Source organism: Oncorhynchus mykiss, chromosome 13 (genome assembly GCF_013265735.2).
Source record: "Oncorhynchus mykiss isolate Arlee chromosome 13, USDA_OmykA_1.1, whole genome shotgun sequence".
Lineage (NCBI taxonomy): Eukaryota > Metazoa > Chordata > Actinopteri > Salmoniformes > Salmonidae > Oncorhynchus > Oncorhynchus mykiss.
The window spans coordinates 58,142,023-58,164,692 of record NC_048577.1 but is presented as its reverse complement, the minus strand read 5'-3'; the positions used below and the strand labels follow the sequence as shown (position 1 = coordinate 58,164,692).

General features: G+C 44.2%; 1 protein-coding gene across 3 annotated transcripts in view; it reads right to left on the bottom strand.

Annotated features, from left to right (window-relative positions):
- LOC110486938 (lipopolysaccharide-induced tumor necrosis factor-alpha factor homolog) overlaps positions 1–22,670 on the bottom strand; it is a 64,195-nt gene that overhangs the window by 30,787 nt on the left and 10,738 nt on the right. For 2 of the 3 annotated variants that reach the window (XM_036941688.1, XM_036941692.1), the window contains exons 1-2: positions 1,256–1,375; positions 1,045–1,129 (exon numbers count right to left, since the gene is read on the bottom strand). The exons of the other annotated variant lie outside the window; for it this stretch is intronic. The gene's annotated coding sequence lies outside the window, so the exon portion shown is untranslated. Of the gene's footprint in view, positions 1–1,044; positions 1,130–1,255; positions 1,376–22,670 lie in introns of those variants that run through there. 3 annotated transcript variants of the gene reach the window in all.

Sequence of the window (22,670 nt, the reverse complement as noted above, 5' to 3'; positions counted from 1 at the left end):
GCCATTTTTTTCCTGGACCCTATGCTAATAAAAATGTTCCCCATGTGTGCAACTTCTGTATGCGCCTCTACTGTACTGCTCTATGCCACTATGCAAATGCACTGATATGCATGCAATGCTTTATTATAAAGGAGATTTCTTTATGCGTTCTGGTACAAATGAAGCACTGAACACAGGTAGTCTAGACTCTAGCTAACCACCCTATACTAAAATATCCTCACAAGCCTCTCTCTATATGGCCAGCCAGCCATATATCCTGGCTATGTGATGAAGTTATTATTTAAGAGCATTGAAGATGAATCACAATCAGTAAAAAAAGTATTGAGCTAGCTAACTAGCAGATTTACATCAATCATCAATATCAACGATCAGCTGATAGCCTACCCTCTTTTCCTGATGTCAATCATGTCTATAGGAGTCACTGTAACTAGCTTGCTTAACATTTGTGATGAGTGAGTGTGTTGTTGCAGAAATAAATAGGCATATGCTAAAACATTTAAAACTCTATATTAAAATGAGTGCCTAGCACTGGGATTGAACCCAACATCCTCTGAGCCGTAGATCTGTAACGAGGCCCGCTAGCTGGTAATAGGTGCTTGCGTTGCCCCTAGTGGATGATAGTAAATTGCTACGGAAGTCAAATAAACCAGGATGCCATATTTTGACCATTTCAAATATGCATAATTATTATGTCATCCACTAGAGTCTGGCCTGCTCTAATTCACACTACCTGCTCAACCTAGAGCTGAACATGGAAACCTAGAGCTGAACATGGAAACCTAGAGCTGAACATGGAAATCATTACAGGCTGGATAGAGCAGACCTGAGTAAAGTAGATGTTTCCATCAGGTCTTTTGTGTCAAAATGAACAAATAAAATAACACTATTTGATAAATGAAATAAGACTATTTCACGCGTCAAATAACCAAGACGACCGTGACCTGAACGGCGTCGCATACTGCAGAGCGTAATACTCCTCTCCTCCTTATCCCTCCCAGTCCATGGTCTCCTAATGGGAGAATCTCTAATCCCTGGCCCAAATACCTGAAGGATTCCTGGGGTGAACCACTGGGCTGAGGGCCTGGAACTATCCGGTCCTGGGAGAAGAGAAAGACTGAGGTACCTTTGGCTGGAGAGCGAACAAGAAGTGGTGGGAGGAGGAGAGTGTATGAGAGGGAGGAGGAAAAACAAGCTTCCCAAGACCTCCTACAGTTTCTGATATTACAGGAAATTGTTTAACTGTTGAAACTCTTACCTTACGTTAGCATTGGGACCTCCTGTGTTTTATGATGCTGTTCAAGCAGGAAAGTGTTGAAATACCACTGGAGGCTGAAGGAATGAAAGAGTTCCACAAGAACATGCAAACAAAATAACCTGCTCCAATACAGTTTCAGTGAAAGAGAAACAGATGAGGAGAGAGAGAGAGAGAGAGATTGAGAGAGAGAAATGGAAACAGAGGAGAGAGAGAGAGAGAGAGAGAGTGTGTGAGAGAGAGAGGGAAAGAGAGCGAGAGAGAGAGGGAGTAAGACATTCATAAAAATAATGATTGTGTTTGAAAAATTGATTGTATTTCGAAGCAGTTTGGGCTGACTGTTCCGTCATTAGCTTTCAGGAGAATCCCCGCCCATCACAAACTCATATGATGCCTGATCTCAACCTTTCAGTGGTCACACACCAACGCATGCATTGTTTAGGGTGCTATTTACAAAGGGTTGAGTGTGCTCACAGCTTAATCCTACAGTTAACACTGGGCATGAAATATCATGGACTATAGTCTATATGACATAATTGTAAGAATGGATGGAAATCTCAACCATTTAAGGGATTGTCATCCTTACATAAAGGGTGGATAATAAAATTATAATACAGTTAATTATTCATTAATCATTTATATTAAATAGTTATAAAAACATACCACCTATTTTTGTCAATAGGGGAAAAAATCTTACTGTGAGAAGGAGTGGAAACATCAAGAAAACAGCCGATCAATAGCCAATTAATTTACTATGAGATGTCTGAGAAATATTGGACATATTCTAGATATTAATTCTAGAAACAAATTAGTATAAAATGAATATTTCCACAACCTGTTGTAATTTGAACTTCCTGGATGGTGAATATGATTTAATAGTGCCTGGTCTCTCTCTCTCTTTGAACCTTCATTTTACCAGGTTAGTCACATTGAGAGTAGAAACCTGTTTTACAAGACAGACCTGGCCAAAATAGCAGCACACAATGGAAAACATGCATCTGTTAATAGTTGGATTCTCTGACTGTGTAAGACTCCACATTATGAACATTAGACACAGCACATGGTGACAGACAGGGGAATAACTTTGATTGGAGATGTGGGGGGTGGGTTGGGGGTTCTGGCCTAGGGGGCTCTTCCCCATGATTTGTTTTTTTCCAAATAGAGTTAATTTCATTCACTACAACTTCAACACAATCCAACATGGTCCCATGGCATGGAAATAGGAGAAAAACTTAAAAACATCTAATGAACAGCCTAACCCTAAATTTGAGATATTGCACAGGGCTTTTACCGCAAACTCAGCTTACTGGACCTGGTACTACTATTGATGTGCATAGGTCAAATTTAGGGTTGGGCTGCTCAGTGAATTTCCTGTATTTTTTTGCTACTACTCAACTTGTATGGAAACTTCCCGTTGCTGTGTATTACATGTGAAAAATGACTACCCTTTCTGTTAAGCACGTGCACAGATATTTATCAATCCACTGATACACTTCTGTAGCTAAAACAAAGTTTAAACGGGGTTAGAAGTCCAAAATGCACAGGCGTTATGGTGGGACCTTCTGTCTTATGTAACCATACCAAATGTAACATATCATACTAATTTCAATGTCCTGGATTTACATTTTCTATGTTACTTCTAGTCTATGAGACGAGCTGTGGACAGGAGCGATATGCTATTGGATGAGCTCATCTGCCATCGCCAGAGAGTGATCTGAGCATCTGAGTCAGTGAAACTGGAAAGATTTTTTAGGACTATAATTTCCTCCTCATATGTGAGTCTCCACAGACCGAGGCCTGAGCTATTGATTGATTCAAGACAAGGTTGTTTTTATTGAACTTCGATTCTCAGTTTGTCAGTGTCAAAGTACCCTGTAATTTCCATAATTTGTGCTGAAAAAAAGATTTTGCTCAGCCTCCAGTCATGTAAAAGGACATATAATTGCATCAAATGTGGTAATAAAAGGCCCATTTTTTCCTGGACCCTATGCTAATAAAAATGTTCCCCATGTGTGCAACTTCTGTATGTGCCTCTACTGTACTGCTCTATGCCACTATGCAAATGCACTGATATGCATGCAATGCTTTATTATAAAGGAGATTTTTTTATGCGTTCTGGTACAAATGAAGCACTGAACACAGGTAGTCTAGACTCTAGCTAACCACCCAATACTAACATATCCTCACAAGCCTCTTGTCCTCACAAACCTCACAAACCTCTCTCTATATGGCCAGCCAGCCATATATCCTGGCTATATGATGAAGTTATTATTTAAGAGCATTGAAGATGAATCACAATCAGTAAAAAAAAGTATTGAGCTAGCTAACTAGCAGATTTACATCAATCATCAATATCAACGATCAGCTGATAGCCCACCCTCTTTTCCTGATGTCAATCATGTCTATAGGAGTCACTGTAACTAGCTTGCTTAACATTTGTGATGAGTGAGTGTGTTGTTGCAGAAATAAATAGGCATATGCTAAAACATTTTAAACTCTATATTAAAATGAGTGCCTAGCACTGGGATTGAACACAAGATCCTCTGACCTGTAGATCTGTAACGAGGCCCGCTAGCTGGTAATAGGTGCTTGCGTTGCCCCTAGTAGACGATAGTAAATTGCAACAGAAGTAAAATAAACCAGGATGCCATATTTTGACCATTTCAAATATGCATAATTATTATGTCATCCACTAGAGTCTGGCCTGCTCTACTTCACACTACCTGCTCAACCTAGAGTTGAACATGGAAACCTAGAGCTGAACATGGAAACCTAGAGCTGAACATGGAAACCTAGAGCTGAACATGGAAACCTAGAGCTGAACATGGAAACCTAGAGCTGAACATGGAAACCTAGAGCTGAACATAGAAACCTAGAGCCGTCAAAACATGGAAAACATTACAGGCTGGATAGAGCAGACCTGTGTAAAGTAGATGTTTGTATGCAGCAGAGGGCAGCATTCATCTGAGACAGAAATTGGTGATTAAAAAAAGTCATTATTGGTAGTTTTTTGTAGTGACGTGTTGAGAATGGCCAGTCACAGGACTGCCAAAAGAGCCTGAGCCAATCAGATGCGGGCAGGGTCAGTAAAGGTCAGTAACATTGTCATTTCTCATTCTAACAAATCGTCAGTAGGAGTCAGTGTTGAATTGACTAATACATACAATTGAGTAATACTTTAATCTGGCGGGAAGTGAACTGGCAAACGGGGGGATGCTGGTATCAAATCCTAGATGCCATTGCCAGCCGTTGTGCCCTTGAGCAAGACATCCCCCCACACCTCTCCTAAACCTGTAAGTGTATGTGTATGTATGTGTCTTTCGGATGTTGGGTTAAAAGAAGAACTCAAATTCCTGTTGGACCTTGTGTGCAAATGAACAATAAAGTGATCTTATCTTAATAAAGTATCATTACAATACCATAATAAGTCAACATTGCATTACGGTAACATGGATCTGTCACATGACAGTGGACTGGATAGTGTTGTTGTGCCACCATTTATATGGTTAATAATACAACATGGTATTATTAACCATATAAGTATTGATCTGATTTGAGATCAGAGGGACAACAGAGGATCCGGACACAGTTTTTCTAGATGAAATATTGATTATGATCACATGTTGTTTTTGGTCATGGTGGTGTGTGTGTGTGTGTGTGTGTGTGTGTGTGCATGCATGTCTCCATTGGTTCTCAGGAGTTGGGTTGTAACTATGCAAAAATACACATTTCTGTTCTCTACACGACAGTGGCGGTTGGTGCCATTTAAGATGATCCTGGTCTTATTTTTTTCAGCATATTGGATAACTGTCTTTCATATTCCATTCAACCAGCTCAGTGTAACATCGATAGGTTAAGGCTACTACATGATACTCACATGTTCCCTATACCCATCATGAGGTTGCTACAAACTAGCCTGTGAATGAAAGTTTACAACGTAGGTGCACTGGTCGAGAGAACAATTTTTGTAATCATGGTGACAGACAGTGACACATTCAATACCGCCTTGCACACTCTTGCCTGCCTCTAGCTGATCTAGGGTGTAATCATCAGTGGCGAACACTAATTTCTATCGGACAATTTCAGAAACGCACGCACGCACGCACGCACACACACACACACACAATCGAAGGGGTTAGAAACACAGGGGTCAGCAACAATTTATTTTAAACATACATGCATTGTGTAACCGCTCTGAAATAACCACATGCATGTGTACAGTTAGGCTTTGAAATCAAATACACACACACAACAACAATGGCATTGTTCACCTAGTCTGTAAGGGATTTTGATTTGATTTGATTCAATGGGGGGAAATATGCACTGAGTACATCCCAGGGGATAACACATTAACGTGAAATTAACTTTTTCCCAATATTATATGTGGTTCAGCTTCAGATGTTCCACCCTGAGCTGTACAGGCAACAGACCCACTGCTTGGGATTCATTTCCTCCAACATGTGTTCTGGGGGGTATATTAAGCAGATACCTAATGATGTTGTTTGTGACTAAGTGGTATTTGACCTCTGTTTAGTGAAGCTAACAGACAAACAGTTGACATGGAAGTGAACCCTGTCACTGTTTCACATGGAGGCCTGAATAACTCAACCAACATGAGAGAGAGACAAAGAGAGAGAGACAGAGACAGAGTGGGGGAGGGGGGGGGGAAGAGAGAGAGACAAATATATAGAGAGACAGAGACAGAGTGGGGGAGAGGGGAGGGGGGAAAGGAAAAGAGAGAGAGACAAAGAGACAGAGAGACAGAGACAGAGTGGGGGGGAAAGGAAAAGAGAGAGAGAGACAAAGAGACAGAGAGACAGAGACAGAGTGGGGGAGAGGGGAGGGGGGGGGAGGAAGAGAGAGAGAGAGGGAGAGAAGGAGGGAGGGTGAGAGAAAAAGTGCAAGAGTCCATTCTATCTTAACTCAAACCCACCTAACAGCAACTTTTCACATTGTTCAACACCACAGTGAAAACAAATTATTCTTGGATAAGTGAAGTTACTGTTAAACATGAACAATGCTCTGTCAAAGCACCTGCCACCAGAGGGGAAATCTCAAGACATTTTCTATTCATCAGTCTGAGACGCTATGATTCAGTCACTCAGAGAGATGGAGGGGATTGTCTGAGTCTCTATAACAGGGCACACACATACTGTATATATATATATATATATATATATATATATATATATATATATATAACCAGATAGGTTAAATGGATCAGGAAGGACCAGGGAGATTGTTCAAGATTGACGTATAAATTGGTAGTGGTGTAAAGTAACTAAGATGTTTTTTGGTATCTGTACTTTACTTCACTATTTATATTTTGGACAAGTTTTACTTTAACTCCACTACATTCCTAAAGAAAATAAGTAGTTTTTACTTCTATACATTTTCCCTGACTCGTTACATTTCGAATGCTCAGGCAGGACCACAGTATTTTATTACCTTTATTTAACTAGACAAGTCAGTTAAGAACATATTCTTATTTTCAATGACGGCCTAGGTGGGTTAACTGCCTTGTTCAGGGGCAGAACAGCAGAGTGTGGTCCAATTCACGCACCTATCAATATAACGTGGTGTCATCCCTACTGCCTCTCATATGGCGTACTCACTAAATACAAATACTGCATTTGTAAATTATGTCTGAGTGTTGGAGGTGTCTGTGACTGATTGCCCTTAAATAAAAAATAAATAACATTTGTGCCTTCTGGTTTCCTTAATATAGGAAATTTGATGCAAAGCATTTACTTTTACTATTTACTCAAGAATGACAATTTATTACTTTTTCCACCACTGTACTTAAAGACAAACACCACCCAAAAACTATATTTTTGTATTTGCTTCATTAGTCCTTTGTTGACATAGTCCCAAAATGTCACAACTCAAGTTTTCAAGATATGTAACTTTAAAATAAAGAAATCATCCCCATATGATGCATTTAGCATCATATGATGTGAAATGCTTCATACAGGGATGATTTCTGTGACTCTGGATCAGAAGGTTGCATGTTTGATCCCATTCGTGGACACTATTTTGTTTTTATTTGATTTACCATATCCCAGGCCTTAACCCTTACCATAGGGAATGTGTGTCTTAACTTCATGTTCAAACCCTATCCCAGGCCTTAACCTTTACCATAGGGAATGAGTGCCTTAACTTAATGTTTAAACCCTATCCCAGGCCTTAACCTTTACCATAGGGAATGTGTGTCTTAACTTAATGTTTAAACCCTATCCCAGGCCTTAACCCTTACCATAGGGAATGTGTGTCTTAACTTAATGTTTAAACCCTATCCCAGGCCTTAACCTTTACCATAGGGAATGTGTGTCTTAACTTTGTTATGGTGAGTGAATGAGGACCCAAAAGCGAACTAACTTAAACAGAGCTTCTTTAATAACCAAACTTAGGTAGGCTCAGATAGACCGGCAGATTCCGACAGGACAGGACAAGGTTACAGCAAACATGACGATAGTCTGGCTCAGGCATGAAACACAAACAAACAAGAATCCGACAAGGACAGGAGCAGAAACAGAGAGAGATATAGGGACCTAATCAGAGGGAAACAGGGAACAGGTGGGGAACGGGTAGTTAGAGGAGACAAGGGACAGCTGGGGGAAAGCGGGGGAGAAAAGGTAACATAACAACGACCAGCAGAGGGAGACAGGGTGAAGGGAAAGGACAGAGACAAGACACAACATGACAGTACCCCCCCACTCACCGAGCGCCTCCTGGCGCACTCGAGGAGGAAACCTGGCGGCAACGGAGGAAATCCTCGATCAGCGCACGGTCCAGCACGTCCCGAGAGGGAACCCAACTCCTCTCCTCAGGACCGTACCCCTCCCAATCGACAAGGTACTGGTGACCACGGCCCCGTGGACGCATGTCCAAAATCCTGCGGACCCTGTAGATGGGTGCGCCCTCGACAAGGATGGGGGGGGGGGGGGGGAAGACGAGCGGGGGCGCGAAGAACGGGCTTAATACAGGAGACATGGAAGACCGGGTGGACGCGACGAAGGTATCGCGGAAGAAGAAGTCGAACTGCGACAGGATTAATGACCCGAGAAATACGGAACGGACCAATGAACCGCGGGGTCAACTTGCGAGAAGCCGTCTTAAGGGGAAGGTTCTGAGTGGAGAGCCAAACTCTCTGACCGCGACAATATCTAGGACTCTTAGTTCTACGCTTATTAGCAGCCCTCACAGTCTGCGTCCTATAACGGCAAAGTGCAGACCTGACCCTCTTCCAGGTGCGCTCGCAACGTTGGACAAAAGCCTGAGCGGAGGGGACGCTGGACTCGGCGAACTGAGATGAGAACAGCGGAGGCTGGTACCCGAGGCTACTCTGAAAAGGAGATAGCCCGGTCGCAGACGAAGGAAGCGAGTTGTGGGCGTATTCTGCCCAGGGGAGCTGTTCTGACCAAGACGCAGGGTTGCGAAAAGAAAGACTGCGTAAGATGCGACCAATAGTCTGATTGGCCCGTTCTGCTTGACCGTTAGACTGGGGGTGAAAGCCGGAAGAGAGACTGACGGAAGCCCCAATCAAACGGCAAAACTCCCTCCAAAATTGAGACGTGAATTGCGGACCTCTGTCCGAAACGACGTCTGACGGAAGGCCATGAATTCTGAAAACATTCTCGATGATGATTTGTGCCGTCTCTTTAGCAGAAGGAAGCTTAGCAAGGGGAATGAAATGGGCCGCCTTAGAGAACCTATCGACAACCGTAAGAATAACAGTCTTCCCCGCTGACGAAGGCAGTCCGGTGACAAAATCTAAGGCGATGTGAGACCACGGTCGAGAGGGAATAGGAAGCGGCCTGAGACGGCCGGCAGGAGGAGAGTTACCGGACTTAGTCTGCGCGCAGACCGAACAAGCAGCCACGAAACGACGCGTGTCATGCTCCCGGGTGGGCCACCAAAAACGCTGGCGAATGGAAGCAAGCGTACCCCGAACGCCAGGGTGGCCGGCTAACTTGGCAGAGTGAGCCCACTGAAGAACGGCCAGACGAGTAGGAACGGGAACGAAAAGAAGGTTCCTAGGACAAGCGCGCGGCGACGGAGTGTGAGTGAGCGCTTGTTTTACCTGCCTCTCAATTCCCCAGACAGTCAACCCGACAACACGCCCCTCAGGGAGAATCCCCTCGGGGTCAGTGGAGGCTACTGAAGAACTGAAGAGACGAGACAAAGCATCAGGCTTGGTGTTCTTAGAGCCCGGACGATAAGAAATCACGAACTCGAAACGAGCGAAAAACAGCGCCCAACGCGCCTGACGCGCATTAAGTCGTTTGGCAGAACGGATGTACTCAAGGTTCCTATGGTCAGTCCAAACGACAAAAGGAACGGTCGCCCCCTCCAACCACTGTCGCCATTCGCCTAGGGCTAACCGGATGGCGAGCAGTTCGCGGTTACCCACATCATAGTTACGTTCCGACGGCGACAGGCGATGAGAAAAATACGCGCATGGGTGGACCTTGTCGTCAGAGAGGGAGCGCTGAGAAAGAATGGCTCCCACGCCCACCTCTGACGCGTCAACCTCGACAACGAACTGTCTAGAGACGTCAGGTGTAACAAGGATAGGAGCGGATGTAAAACGATTCTTGAGGAGATCAAAAGCTCCCTGGGCGGAAACGGACCACTTAAAGCACGTCTTGACAGAAGTAAGGGCTGTGAGAGGAGCGGCCACCTGACCGAAATTACGGATGAAACGACGATAGAAGTTCGCGAAGCCGAGAAAGCGCTGCAGCTCGACGCGTGACTTAGGGACGGGCCAATCAATGACAGCTTGGACTTTAGCGGGATCCATCTTAATGCCTTCAGCGGAAATAACAGAACCGAGAAATGTGACGGAGGAGGCATGAAAAGTGCACTTCTCAGCCTTCACAAAAAGACAATTCTCTAAAAGGCGCTGGAGGACACGTCGAACGTGCTGAACATGAATCTGGAGTGACGGTGAAAAAATCAGGATATCGTCAAGGTAAACGAAAACAAAGATGTTCAGCATGTCTCTCAGGACATCATTGACTAATGCCTGAAAGACAGCTGGAGCGTTAGCGAGGCCGAAAGGAAGAACCCGGTATTCAAAGTGCCCTAACGGAGTGTTAAACGCCGTCTTCCACTCGTCCCCCTCCCTGATGCGCACGAGATGGTAAGCGTTACGAAGGTCCAATTTAGTGAAAAACCTGGCTCCCTGCAGGATCTCGAAGGCTGAAGACATAAGAGGAAGCGGATAACGATTCTTAACTGTTATGTCATTCAGCCCTCGATAATCTATGCAGGGGCGCAGAGACCCGTCCTTCTTCTTGACAAAAAAAAACCCCGCTCCGGCGGGAGAGGAGGAGGGGACTATGGTACCGGCGTCAAGAGCTACAGACAAATAATCCTCGAGAGCCTTACGTTCGGGAGCCGACAGAGAGTATAGTCTACCCCGGGGGGGAGTGGTTCCCGGAAGGAGATCAATACTACAATCATACGACCGGTGTGGAGGAAGAGAGGTGGCCCTGGACCGACTGAACACCGTGCGCAGATCGTGATATTCCTCCGGCACCCCTGTCAAATCACCAGGCTCCTCCTGTGAAGAAGAGACAGAGGAAACAGGAGGGATAGCAGACATTAAACATTTCACATGACAAGAGACGTTCCAGGAGAGGATAGAATTACTAGACCAATTAATGGAAGGATTATGACAAACTAGCCAGGGATGGCCCAAAACAACAGGTGTAAAAGGTGAACGAAAAATCAAAAAAGAAATGGTTTCGCTATGATTACCAGAAACAGTGAGGGTTAAAGGTAGCGTCTCACGCTGAATCCTGGGGAGAGGACTACCATCCAGGGCGAACAAGGCCGTGGACTCCCTTAACTGTCTGAGAGGAATGTCATGTTCCCGAGCCCAGGTCTCGTCCATAAAACAGCCCTCCGCCCCAGAGTCTATTAAGGCACTGCAGGAAGCTGACGAACCGGTCCAGCGTAGATGGACCGACAAGGTAGTGCAGGATCTTGAAGGAGAGACAGGAGTAGTAGCGCTCACCAGTAGCCCTCCGCTTACTGATGAGCTCTGGCTTTTACTGGACATGAAGTGACAAAATGACCAGCAGAACCGCAATAGAGACAGAGGCGGTTGGTGATTCTCCGTTCCCTCTCCTTAGTCGAGATGCGGATACCTCCCAGCTGCATAGGCTCAGCTCCCGAGCCGGCAGAGGAAGATGGTAGTGATGCGGAGAGGGGAGCAACGGAGAACGCGAGCTCCTTTCCACGAGCTCGGTGACGCAGATCAACCCGTCGCTCAATGCGAATAGCGAGTTCAATCAGGGAATCCACGCTGGAAGGGACCTCCCGGGAGAGAATCTCATCCTTTACCTCTGCGCGGAGACCCTCCAGAAAACGAGCGAGCAAAGCCGGCTCGTTCCAGCCACTGGAGGCAGCAAGAGTGCGAAACTCAATAGAGTAGTCTGTTATGGATCGATTACCTTGACATAGGGAAGACAGGGCCCTGGAAGCCTCCTCCCCAAAAACAGATCGATCAAAAACCCGTATCATCTCCTCCTTAAAGTCCTGATACTGGTTAGTACACTCAGCCCTTGCCTCCCAGATTGCCGTGCCCCACTCACGAGCCCGTCCAATAAGGAGAGATATGACGTAGGCGACACGAGCAGTGCTCCTGGAGTAAGTGTTGGGCTGGAGAGAAAACACAATATCACACTGGGTGAGGAACGAGCGGCATTCAGTGGGCTCCCCAGAGTAACACGGCGGGTTATTGATTCTGGGCTCCGGAGATTCGAAAGCCCTGGAAGTGGCCGGTGGATCGAGGCGGAGATGGTGAACCTGTTCTGTGAGGTTGGAGACTTGGGTGGCCAGGGTCTCAACGGCATGTCGAGCAGCAGACACTTCCTGCTCGTGTCTGCCTAGCATCGCTCCCTGGATTCCGACGGCTGAGTGGAGAGGATCCGAAGTCGCTGGGTCCATTCTTGGTCGGATTCTTCTGTTATGGTGAGTGAATGAGGACCCAAAAGCGAACTAACTTAAACAGAGCTTCTTTAATAACCAAACTTAGGTAGGCTCAGATAGACCGGCAGATTCCGACAGGACAGGACAAGGTTACAGCAAACATGACGATAGTCTGGCTCAGGCATGAAACACAAACAAACAAGAATCCGACAAGGACAGGAGCAGAAACAGAGAGAGATATAGGGACCTAATCAGAGGGAAACAGGGAACAGGTGGGGAACGGGTAGTTAGAGGAGACAAGGGACAGCTGGGGGAAAGCGGGGGAGAAAAGGTAACATAACAACGACCAGCAGAGGGAGACAGGGTGAAGGGAAAGGACAGAGACAAGACACAACATGACAAACTTAATGTTTAAACCCTATCCCAGGCCTTAACCTTTACCATAGGGAATGTGTGTCTTAACTTAATATTTAAACCCTATCCCAGGCCTTAACCTTTACCATAGGGAATGTGTGTCTTAACTTAATGTTCAAACCCCATCCCAAACTTTAACCCTCACCCTTACCATAGGGAATGTGTGTCTTAACTTAATGTTCAAACCCTATGCCAGGCCTTAACCCTCACCTTTACCATAGGGAATGTGTGTCTTAACTTAATGTTCAAACCCTATCCCAAACTTTAACCCTCACCTTTACCATAGGGAATGAGTGCCTTAACTTAATGTTTAAACCCTATCCCAGGCCTTAACCTTTACCATAGGGAATGAGTGCCTTAACTTAATGTTCAAACCCTATCCCAGGCCTTAACCTTTACCATAGGGAATGTGTGTCTTAACTTAATGTTTAAACCCTATCCCAGGCCTTAACCCTTACCATAGGGAATGTGTGTCTTAACTTAATGTTCAAACCCTATCCCAGGCCTTAACCCTTACCATAGGGAATGAGTGCCTTAACTTAATGTTTAAACCCTATCCCAGGCCTTAACCTTTACCATAGGGAATGTGTGTCTTAACTTAATGTTTAAACCCTATCCCAAACTTTAACCCTCACCTTTACCATAGGGAATGAGTGCCTTAACTTCATGTTCAAACCACATCCCAAACTTTAACCCTCACCTTTACCATACGGAATGAGTGCCTAAACTTAATGTTTAAACCCCATCCCAAACTTTAACCCTCACCCTTACCATAGGGAATGAGTGCCTAAACTTAATGTTTAAACCCCATCCCAAACGTTAACCCTCACCTTTACCATACGGAATGAGTGTCTTAACTTCATGTTCAAACCACATCCCAAACTTTAACCCTCACCTTTACCATACGGAATGAGTGCCTAAACGTAACCTTTATGGAACGGTACAGAGCACCAGGAGCAACAAAAACACTTTGAAATGTGCCGTTTGGAGCAACTTCAAAATTTGACGTTTGGAGAACGTGGATGAACATCTAATTCTGCAGTGAGACTGCGAGATCTTGTTGAGAGGGACTGTTATCAGAAGGTAAGAGTAAGCAGGCAGAAATTGAATAAAAAGTCACATGATGTACTTTATAGATTGACTCATTCTCCCATTCGTGTATTATGGCCTAACCACTGGGAAATAACACTGGATTGTAATGCTTCAAAACAATGTGTTTATAGGAGGACTGCAAGGCATTACCAAAATAGTTCCCTGACCATTCACACAGCTGAGAAATTCTTCATGTTGGGACATTTATTTGAGAAGTTCTCATGTTGATTATGTAAACACTGTAAATACCAGAATATCATTTTTATTTCATCTCTGTCTCTGTCTGCCTGAGTGTCTGTCTCTGTCAAACACGCATCTCTGAATAACTACTCACACAGATGACTCACACAGAGTAACCTCAACACCGGGCTAAAATAACATGGATTTAGAGCCTATACATGTATCATTCTTGTGCAATTCGTATCTATAGACTACATTTAGCTTTTTCTTTCATTCTTTGTATCTGGAATTAGGGCATACGCCTAAGCTTTAGGGCCTAACTGTATGTGTGCCAAATACATGGTACTTGCTTTCAGCATGGCTAAATGCTTTCAGGAACTTAGGCAAAAAACATTCACTATGATCCACAGAGGCAAAACACATTCACTATGATCCACATAGGCAAAACACATTCACTATGATCCACAGAGGCAAAACACATTCACTATGATCCACAGAGGCAAAAACATTCACTATGATCCACAGAGGCAAAACACATTCACTATGATCCACAGAGGCAAAACACATTCACTATGATCCACAGAGGCAAAACACATTCACTATGATCCACAGAGGCAAAAAACATTCACTATGATCCACAGAGGGAAAAAACATTCACTATGATCCACAGAGGGAAAAACCTTCACTATGATCCACAGAGGCAAAACACATTCACTATGATCCACAGAGGCAAAACACATTCACTATGATCCACAGAGGCAAAAAACATTCACTATGATCCACAGAGGCAAAACATTCACTATGATCCACAGAGGCAAAACACATTCACTATGATCCACAGAAGCAAAACACATTCACTATGATCCACAGAGGCAAAACACATTCACTATGATCCACAGAGGCAAAACACATTCACTATGATCCACAGAGGCAAAACACATTCACTATGATCCACATAGGCAAAACACATTCACTATGATCCACAGAGGCAAAACACATTCACTATGATCCACAGAGGCAAAACACATTCACTATGATCCACAGAGGCAAAACACATTCACTATGATCCACAGAGGCAAAAAACATTCACTATGATCCACAGAGGCAAAACACATTCACTATGATCCACAGAGGCAAAAAACATTCACTATGATCCACAGAGGCAAAAAACATTCACTATGATCCACAGAGGCAAAACACATTCACTATGATCCACAGAGGCAAAACACATTCACTATGATCCACAGAGGCAAAAAACATTCACTATGATCCACAGAGGCAAAAAACATTCACTATGATCCACAGAGGCAAAACACATTCACTATGATCCACAGAGGCAAAACACATTCACTATGATCCACAGAGGCAAAAAACATTCACTATGATCCACAGAGGCAAAACACATTCACTATGATCCACAGAGGCAAAACACATTCACTATGATCCACAGAGGCAAAACACATTCACTATGATCCACAGAGGCAAAACACATTCACTATGATCCACAGAGGCAAAAAACATTCACTATGATCCACAGAGGCAAAACACATTCACTATGATCCACAGAGGCAAAACACATTCACTATGATCCACAGAGGCAAAACACATTCACTATGATCCACAGAGGCAAAACACATTCACTATGATCCACAGAGGCAAAACACATTCACTATGATCCACAGAGGCAAAACACATTCACTATGATCCACAGAGGCAAAACACATTCACTATGATCCACAGAGGCAAAACACATTCACTATGATCCACAGAGGCAAAACACATTCACTATGATCCACAGAGGCAAAACACATTCACTATGATCCACAGAGGCAAAACACATTCACTATGATCCACAGAGGCAAAACACATTCACTATGATCCACAGAGGCAAAACACATTCACTATGATCCACAGAGGCAAAACACATTCACTATGATCCACAGAGGCAAAACACATTCACTATGATCCACAGAGGCAAAACACATTCACTATGATCCACAGAGGCAAAACACATTCACTATGATCCACAGAGGCAAAACACATTCACTATGATCCACAGAGGCAAAACACATTCACTATGATCCACAGAGGCAAAACACATTCACTATGATCCACAGAGGCAAAACACATTCACTATGATCCACAGAGGCAAAACACATTCACTATGATCCACAGAGGCAAAACACATTCACTATGATCCACAGAGGCAAAACACATTCACTATGATCCACAGAGGCAAAACACATTCACTATGATCCACAGAGGCAAAACACATTCACTATGATCCACAGAGGCAAAACACATTCACTATGATCCACAGAGGCAAAACACATTCACTATGATCCACAGAGGCAAAACACATTCACTATGATCCACAGAGGCAAAACACATTCACTATGATCCACAGAGGCAAAACACATTCACTATGATCCACAGAGGCAAAACACATTCACTATGATCCACAGAGGCAAAACACATTCACTATGATCCACAGAGGCAAAACACATTCACTATGATCCACAGAGGCAAAACACATTCACTATGATCCACAGAGGCAAAAAACATTCACTATGATCCACAGAGGCAAAACATTCACTATGATCCACAGAGGCAAAACACATTCACTATGATCCACAGAGGCAAAACACATTCACTATGATCCACAGAGGCAAAAAACATTCACTATGATCCACAGAGGCAAAACATTCACTATGATCCACAGAGGCAAAACACATTCACTATGATCCACAGAGGCAAAACACATTCACTATGATCCACAGAGGCAAAACACATTCACTATGATCCACAGAGGCAAAAAGGACCATGTCAGAGTTGAATTCAAAAAGAGAAAACCTGTGAAATGGTTCTTTATGAGCATCATAAAACCTGATATTATTTCAACCACAATAAAATATGCATCCAAAAGCCGAACTGAAATCTAATCAGAAACATGATGGGTCGTTTTCATAGATTTTAATTCCCTTAAAACCGGTCAAATATTTGGAAATGTTGCATTTTCTCCCGGTCCCTAAAAAACTTTGCTGGGCGAGAGAAGCAGAGATGAAAGAGAAAATTGTGCAGATGTCAACTAGATTGAAGCATTCATTCTATTGATGTATGACATATTTTCTGGTGAGCAAGGTTTTTTTTAGTCTTCTAGGGCAGTGGTTCCCAACCAGGGGTACTAGGACCCCTAGGGGTACTTGGCCTATCTACAGGGGGTACTTGAGAAGACTCGTGAGATAGTAGGCCTACTGGGAAAATGCACTTAAGAGGGGGGGGGGGGTACTTCAGGGGTACTCAGGGCAGAGCAAAATTCAGTTTATATAAAATAAAATAAAATAAACCTTTATTGAACTGACTTGCCTAGTTCAATAAAGGTTCAATCAAAATAAATACAAAATATCTGAATTTTTCTCTGCCCTGAGTACCCCTGAAGTACCCCCTTAAGTGCATTTTCCCAGTAGGCCTATGGTCTCACGAGTCTTCTCAAGTACCCCTTGTAGATAGGCCAATTACCCCTAGGGGTCCTCGTACCCCCTGTAGATAGGCCAATTACCCCTAGGGGTCCTGGGGATACCACACCTAGTTGGTGGAACAGTAACAGAAAAAGGTTGGGAACCATTTTCTATGTTTGCAGGTTAGGGTTTGGTACAGGCCTCAGATTTTCACTTCATCGCGTAAAGTCAGGCGTTTGCAGATGGGGTTTTACCAATTGCGGGCAGGTGTGGGTGAACAAACAGCTGACCGACGCATTACTTCTGAATACCTTTTCACACAGATGACCAACACAGACTAATATATAAGGAGGTGTGAACTTACTGATTCATGTTTTTGGGGGAATTCGGTGGAAGTCACGTGGCTCTCCGTCAGTGTCCTGTTGTTTTGACAAGATTGACAGTTTGCCTTTCTTTTTGGTTGACAGTTAAAACAGTGTTACTTACAGTTAGTCACAGACATGGACCAGAGTAGTGCAGCGAACATACAGGACAGATACAGACCTGCAACTGAGGTAACAGAAAAAGTGCATGTATTTGAGGACGGCTCATAATAACGGCTGGAATGGATCGAATGGAATGGCACCAAACCATGTGTTTGATGTATTTGAAACCATTCCACTCATTCAGCTCCAGCCATTACTACGAGCTAGTCCTCTCCAATAAAGATGCCACCAACCTCCTGTGATTAAATCCAGATAAAGTTGAAGATGATGAACCTAATGCAATGAGCTCCATGGATATTGATGATGACGATATTGATGATGATTGTCAATGTAAGATCCGACAAGCCCAACAAGAAGGGTGGAGTTGGTGCTCAACATCTTTTCAGTGGTGGAAGGAAACCTCCGGCGTTGGTGCAGTGTGTCTGGGGCTGCTGTGTGCTCTCCTACTGGCTGGGATCATAAGTCTGTTAGTCTATCATAGAAATCAAATGACCAGTTACAACAACCTGGCTAAAGAGAGAAACCAGCTGCAGAAAAGCCGCAACAAACTGACTGAAGAGCGAAACCAGCTAGAGACCAGCCACAGCAACTTGATTAAAGAGAGAGACCAGTTACAGAGTGAAACAGAAAGATTGAAAGAGTCTTTAATGGTCAAAGGGTACTGTTCGCAAGAATGGATGAAGTTTGGCTTCAGCTGTTACTACCTCACCACTCTGAATGGAAACTGGGAGGAGAGCAGATTGGACCATTGCTTTCAGTTATAAATAACCTCCTTTCTTATTATCTTCTCTTTTGTCCTTCCCTCTCTTCACCTCTTATCTCCTCTCCTCTCTTCTGCTCTCTCAATTCTTCTCCCCTGTTCTCCTCTCATTTCTTACCCTCTCCTCTCCTTAAATTTCCTTTCCCCTTCTCCTCTCCCCTCCCCTCTGCCTCTGAAGCCCCAGATCCATTCTACCAGTCGATGCTGTATCAGAGCAGCTGGTGTCTCTTGGTGAACCACAGGTGGCACCAAACACACATCCTTTAGGCAACCTCCTATCAACTCAGGTTCAACCCAGAGAGAGAGCTTTGGGAAATATTTTCATACTCATCTTAGACATCTCTCTCTCTCTTGGTCATGCACATGCACGCACGCACGAAAGGGTTGAAAGCAAAGGGTCAGCCGCGGTGCAGCGCCTTTGTAAAAAGCAGAAGTGAAAGGTCTTTTAATGCGCTCTCTCCGCCTCTCTTTCTCGTAAAATGTATATATGACCATCTAGCATGGTTTCTGCTATATTCCCCTGCCAGCTACTTCTCTCCAGCAAATCCTATTAAAGCTATTATCATACACATACACACATCCAGGCTGTATCACATCCGGCCGTGATTGGGAGTCCCATAGGGCGGCGCACAATTGGCCCAACGTCGTCCGGGTTTGACCGGGGTAGACCGTCATTGAATGTGTTCTTTACTGACTTGCCTAGTTAAATAAAGGTTAAATGAAAAACAAATCAAATAAAATACATTTACTCCTAACAGCCATTGGAGAGCTGACTGACAGTTTGAGAGACAGTGGATTAAGATAATATATAATGGTTAAAGATTTCCCCCTATTTTTCTGTTATTGGTAATGGACACTTGACCTAGGGCTCTCATTCTTAAAGACACAAATATCTGTATCTCAACACCTGCACATTGTTTGCACACATGCATGTGTACAGTTAGGCTGTAGACAGGGTGCCAGGTTAGACACTGGCACACATGGCTGCAGGCACGCAGACACACGCACACACACACACACACACACACAGAGAGAGAGAGAGAGAGAGATGGCATTGTTTAAGGTAAGTGACTAAGTGTTTGACCTGTGTTTAGTGAAGTAAAAAGAGAGACAGACAGACAGTAGACATGGAGAGGAACTCTGGGGACAGGCCCAGTTTAGTCTCTCTGTCACTGTTTCACATAGTAGAGACCTGACTGACTCAGCCACCAGGAGAGACAGAGAGCAAGAGGGAGAGATAGAGATAGAGATAGAGGGAGAGGGAGAGGGAGAGAGAGAGAGGGGGAGAGAGAGGTAGCGAGAGAGAGAGAGAGAGAGAGAGGGGGGAGAGAGAGAGGGGGAGAGAGGGAGAGAGAGGGAGAGAGAGAGAGGGAGAGAGGGAGAGTGAGATAGAGAGAGAGAGAGAGAGAGAGATAGAGAGAGGAGGGCAAGCTGTACAAGCATTTGATTGGGCTCCCTTGGAGGGAGGTTGAGGATGCCTGGTTGTCCCTTATGGACGAACCCTGCTTGTGCGCCTATCGAGCGCTCTAAAAGCCTCCACCAATAGGATCATCATGTATGTGTGCCAACAGCCATGCAGCATGGAACACCAGCTAGAGTGTAACACCATGCAGCATGGAACACCAGCTAGAGTGTAACACCATGCAGCATGGAACACCAGCTAGAGTGGAACACCATGCAGCATGGAACACCAGATAGAGTGGAACACCATGCAGCATGGAACACCAGCTAGAGTGGAACACCATGCAGCATGGAACACCAGCTAGAGTGGAACACCATGCAGCATGGAACACCAGCTAGAGTGGAACACCATGCAGCATGGAACAAACAGACTTAACACTGCTTAAGGACAGGCAGCTCCATGTCTCTGTCTGTCTCGCTCTGTCTGCCTGACTGTCTATCTGTCTGTCTCTGTCTGTCTGTCTCTGTCTGCGTGACTGTCTCTATATGCCTGTCATTTGAAGTGAAATATTACATAGTATCCTTGTAAAGATAATGAATATGAGGTTATAAAGTGCTGAAGTTCCTCTTTAAACGAAGTTGGCCACCGGAGATTCACATGGCGTGAAGCAAACTATTAAAATCTTCTGAGAAAGACTCAAACATACATTTCCCACACCAGGCAGGTATCAATTGATAAGCCACAAAATGTGAACCTTTTGCAAAGTGATATGCGTCACGAACTATGAAGCATACATTGCGTTCAATGCAAAAAGATATGCATCAAGAGTAGTGATGCACAAGTCTATAGATTGTGTTCATTGCAAAGAAGTTGGGGATAAAGCAGCAATGGGTGAGAGACACAGACAGACAGACAGACAGACAGACAGACAGACAGACAGACAGACAGACAGACAGACAGACAGACAGACAGACAGACAGACAGACAGACAGTATACATGGAGTAGAACCCTGTGTAACTGCAGAGAGATAATGAAGGACTATGTTGATCAAATCTAACCACAGTTTATTTGTCACATGCACAGAATGCAGCGGGTGTAACGGTACAATGAAATGCTGACTTAAAGCTCTTCCTCAACAGTGCAGAATAAATGTAAGGTAACAAAAGTAACACAAATAGACAAGAGCAAAATAGTAAATGAAAAAAGAGAAGGTAATACAATATTTAATAAATGAACACAAGAACTGACCATTATAAACAATGTGAAACAGTGTGCAGGAACACTGTGGAGGTAGATCAATAGGCTCAGCAGCAGGGTGAAGAAGAGTGTGTGTGTGTGTGTGTGTGTGTGTGTGTGTGTGTGTGTGTGTGTGTGTGTGTGTGTGTGTGTGTGTGTGTGTGTGTGTGTGTGTGTGTGTGTGTGTGTGCGTGCGTGTCTGTGAGTGTGTACCTGAGTGTGTGTGTTCGTATGTGTGTGTGAGAGTGTGGTTGGTATGGGTGCAGTTAGACAGCCAGTGATAACTGCATGAAAATAGGTGTTTCCGGGTATTTTCCAACCTGTACACAATCAGTGAAATTTATTGTGAGCGGGAGCACACTCCTGACCACGCACTGGCACAAGTATTTCCGGGATCGTACACTCCTGATGTAAAAAAAAAGGCCATTATTTTGCACCTGACCTTTCCCAGAGTCCCGTTAGGGTGGATATCTCTCCATCTCAGCTGTCAATCAGAACGCTGAAGTTTCAGCCAATCAGCATGCCCGAATGCACATTTGGACACTGCACCCGCCCACTCTAGCTCAGAGTGTTTATGTGGTTCCAAGAAGAAGACGCAAGTTTTGGCTTGCTACCAAGGTTTTTCATTGTGTTTACTAGGAAGATTGTGCGGGCATCCAAGAAAGTGAGTTGTGGGGTTTATTGTTGGGATGTTTTATGCTACGTAATGATGATTGACTGCAAGTAATTTACCTTAAGTTACCTTGCTACATCTGCAACTGTATTAAAGTAATGTTCTTATCCTGCAGCTTATGTATATTTCAGATACTCCGTGTTGTTCATGTTGCATAAGTGCCAGTTTCGCCTTGATTGCATGAGCATCTGCGCTGTAGATGCATATTTGTCTAGAGTCATTTGTATAGTCTGTATACCCATGCTACCGCAGCGTTTTCATTGTGGCCATTATTGTTGCCATTTGCAGGTGCCAGGGCAAGCCTCTAGAACAGTCTAGACTAGACGTTTCAGAACTGGAGCTCATGCAGGTGCAGTATAATTTATGACCCCAGAGACAGATCTGATAAGATAGGCCTGAGAGAGAGGGCCATATATCTAGCTTGTCAGACTAGTTAGCTCTCTCTCTCCAGTGAGATGTTTATCCACATGTTGATATGCTGTGTGAATATCCCTATTCAGGTGTAATGTTAGGACATTCCTTCCTGTGTAGATCTTCCTATTGTTTAGTTTCCAACACTGTGTTTCTGTTTTTATCTTTCAGAACCACAAGTCCATTTCTAACTGTAACCACAAAGATACTTCAATGATGTGTGGGTTTGTGCAACTGTGTGGTGGTGACCTAGAGAATAAAGCTCTGGATATGAAAACATCTGCCTGGTTTCTGCCGGACTGCCTGTAGTGGGTCAGACCAAAGTACAGCCAGCGTTAAGTCATTAGCTGGTGAGGGTTCAGAAG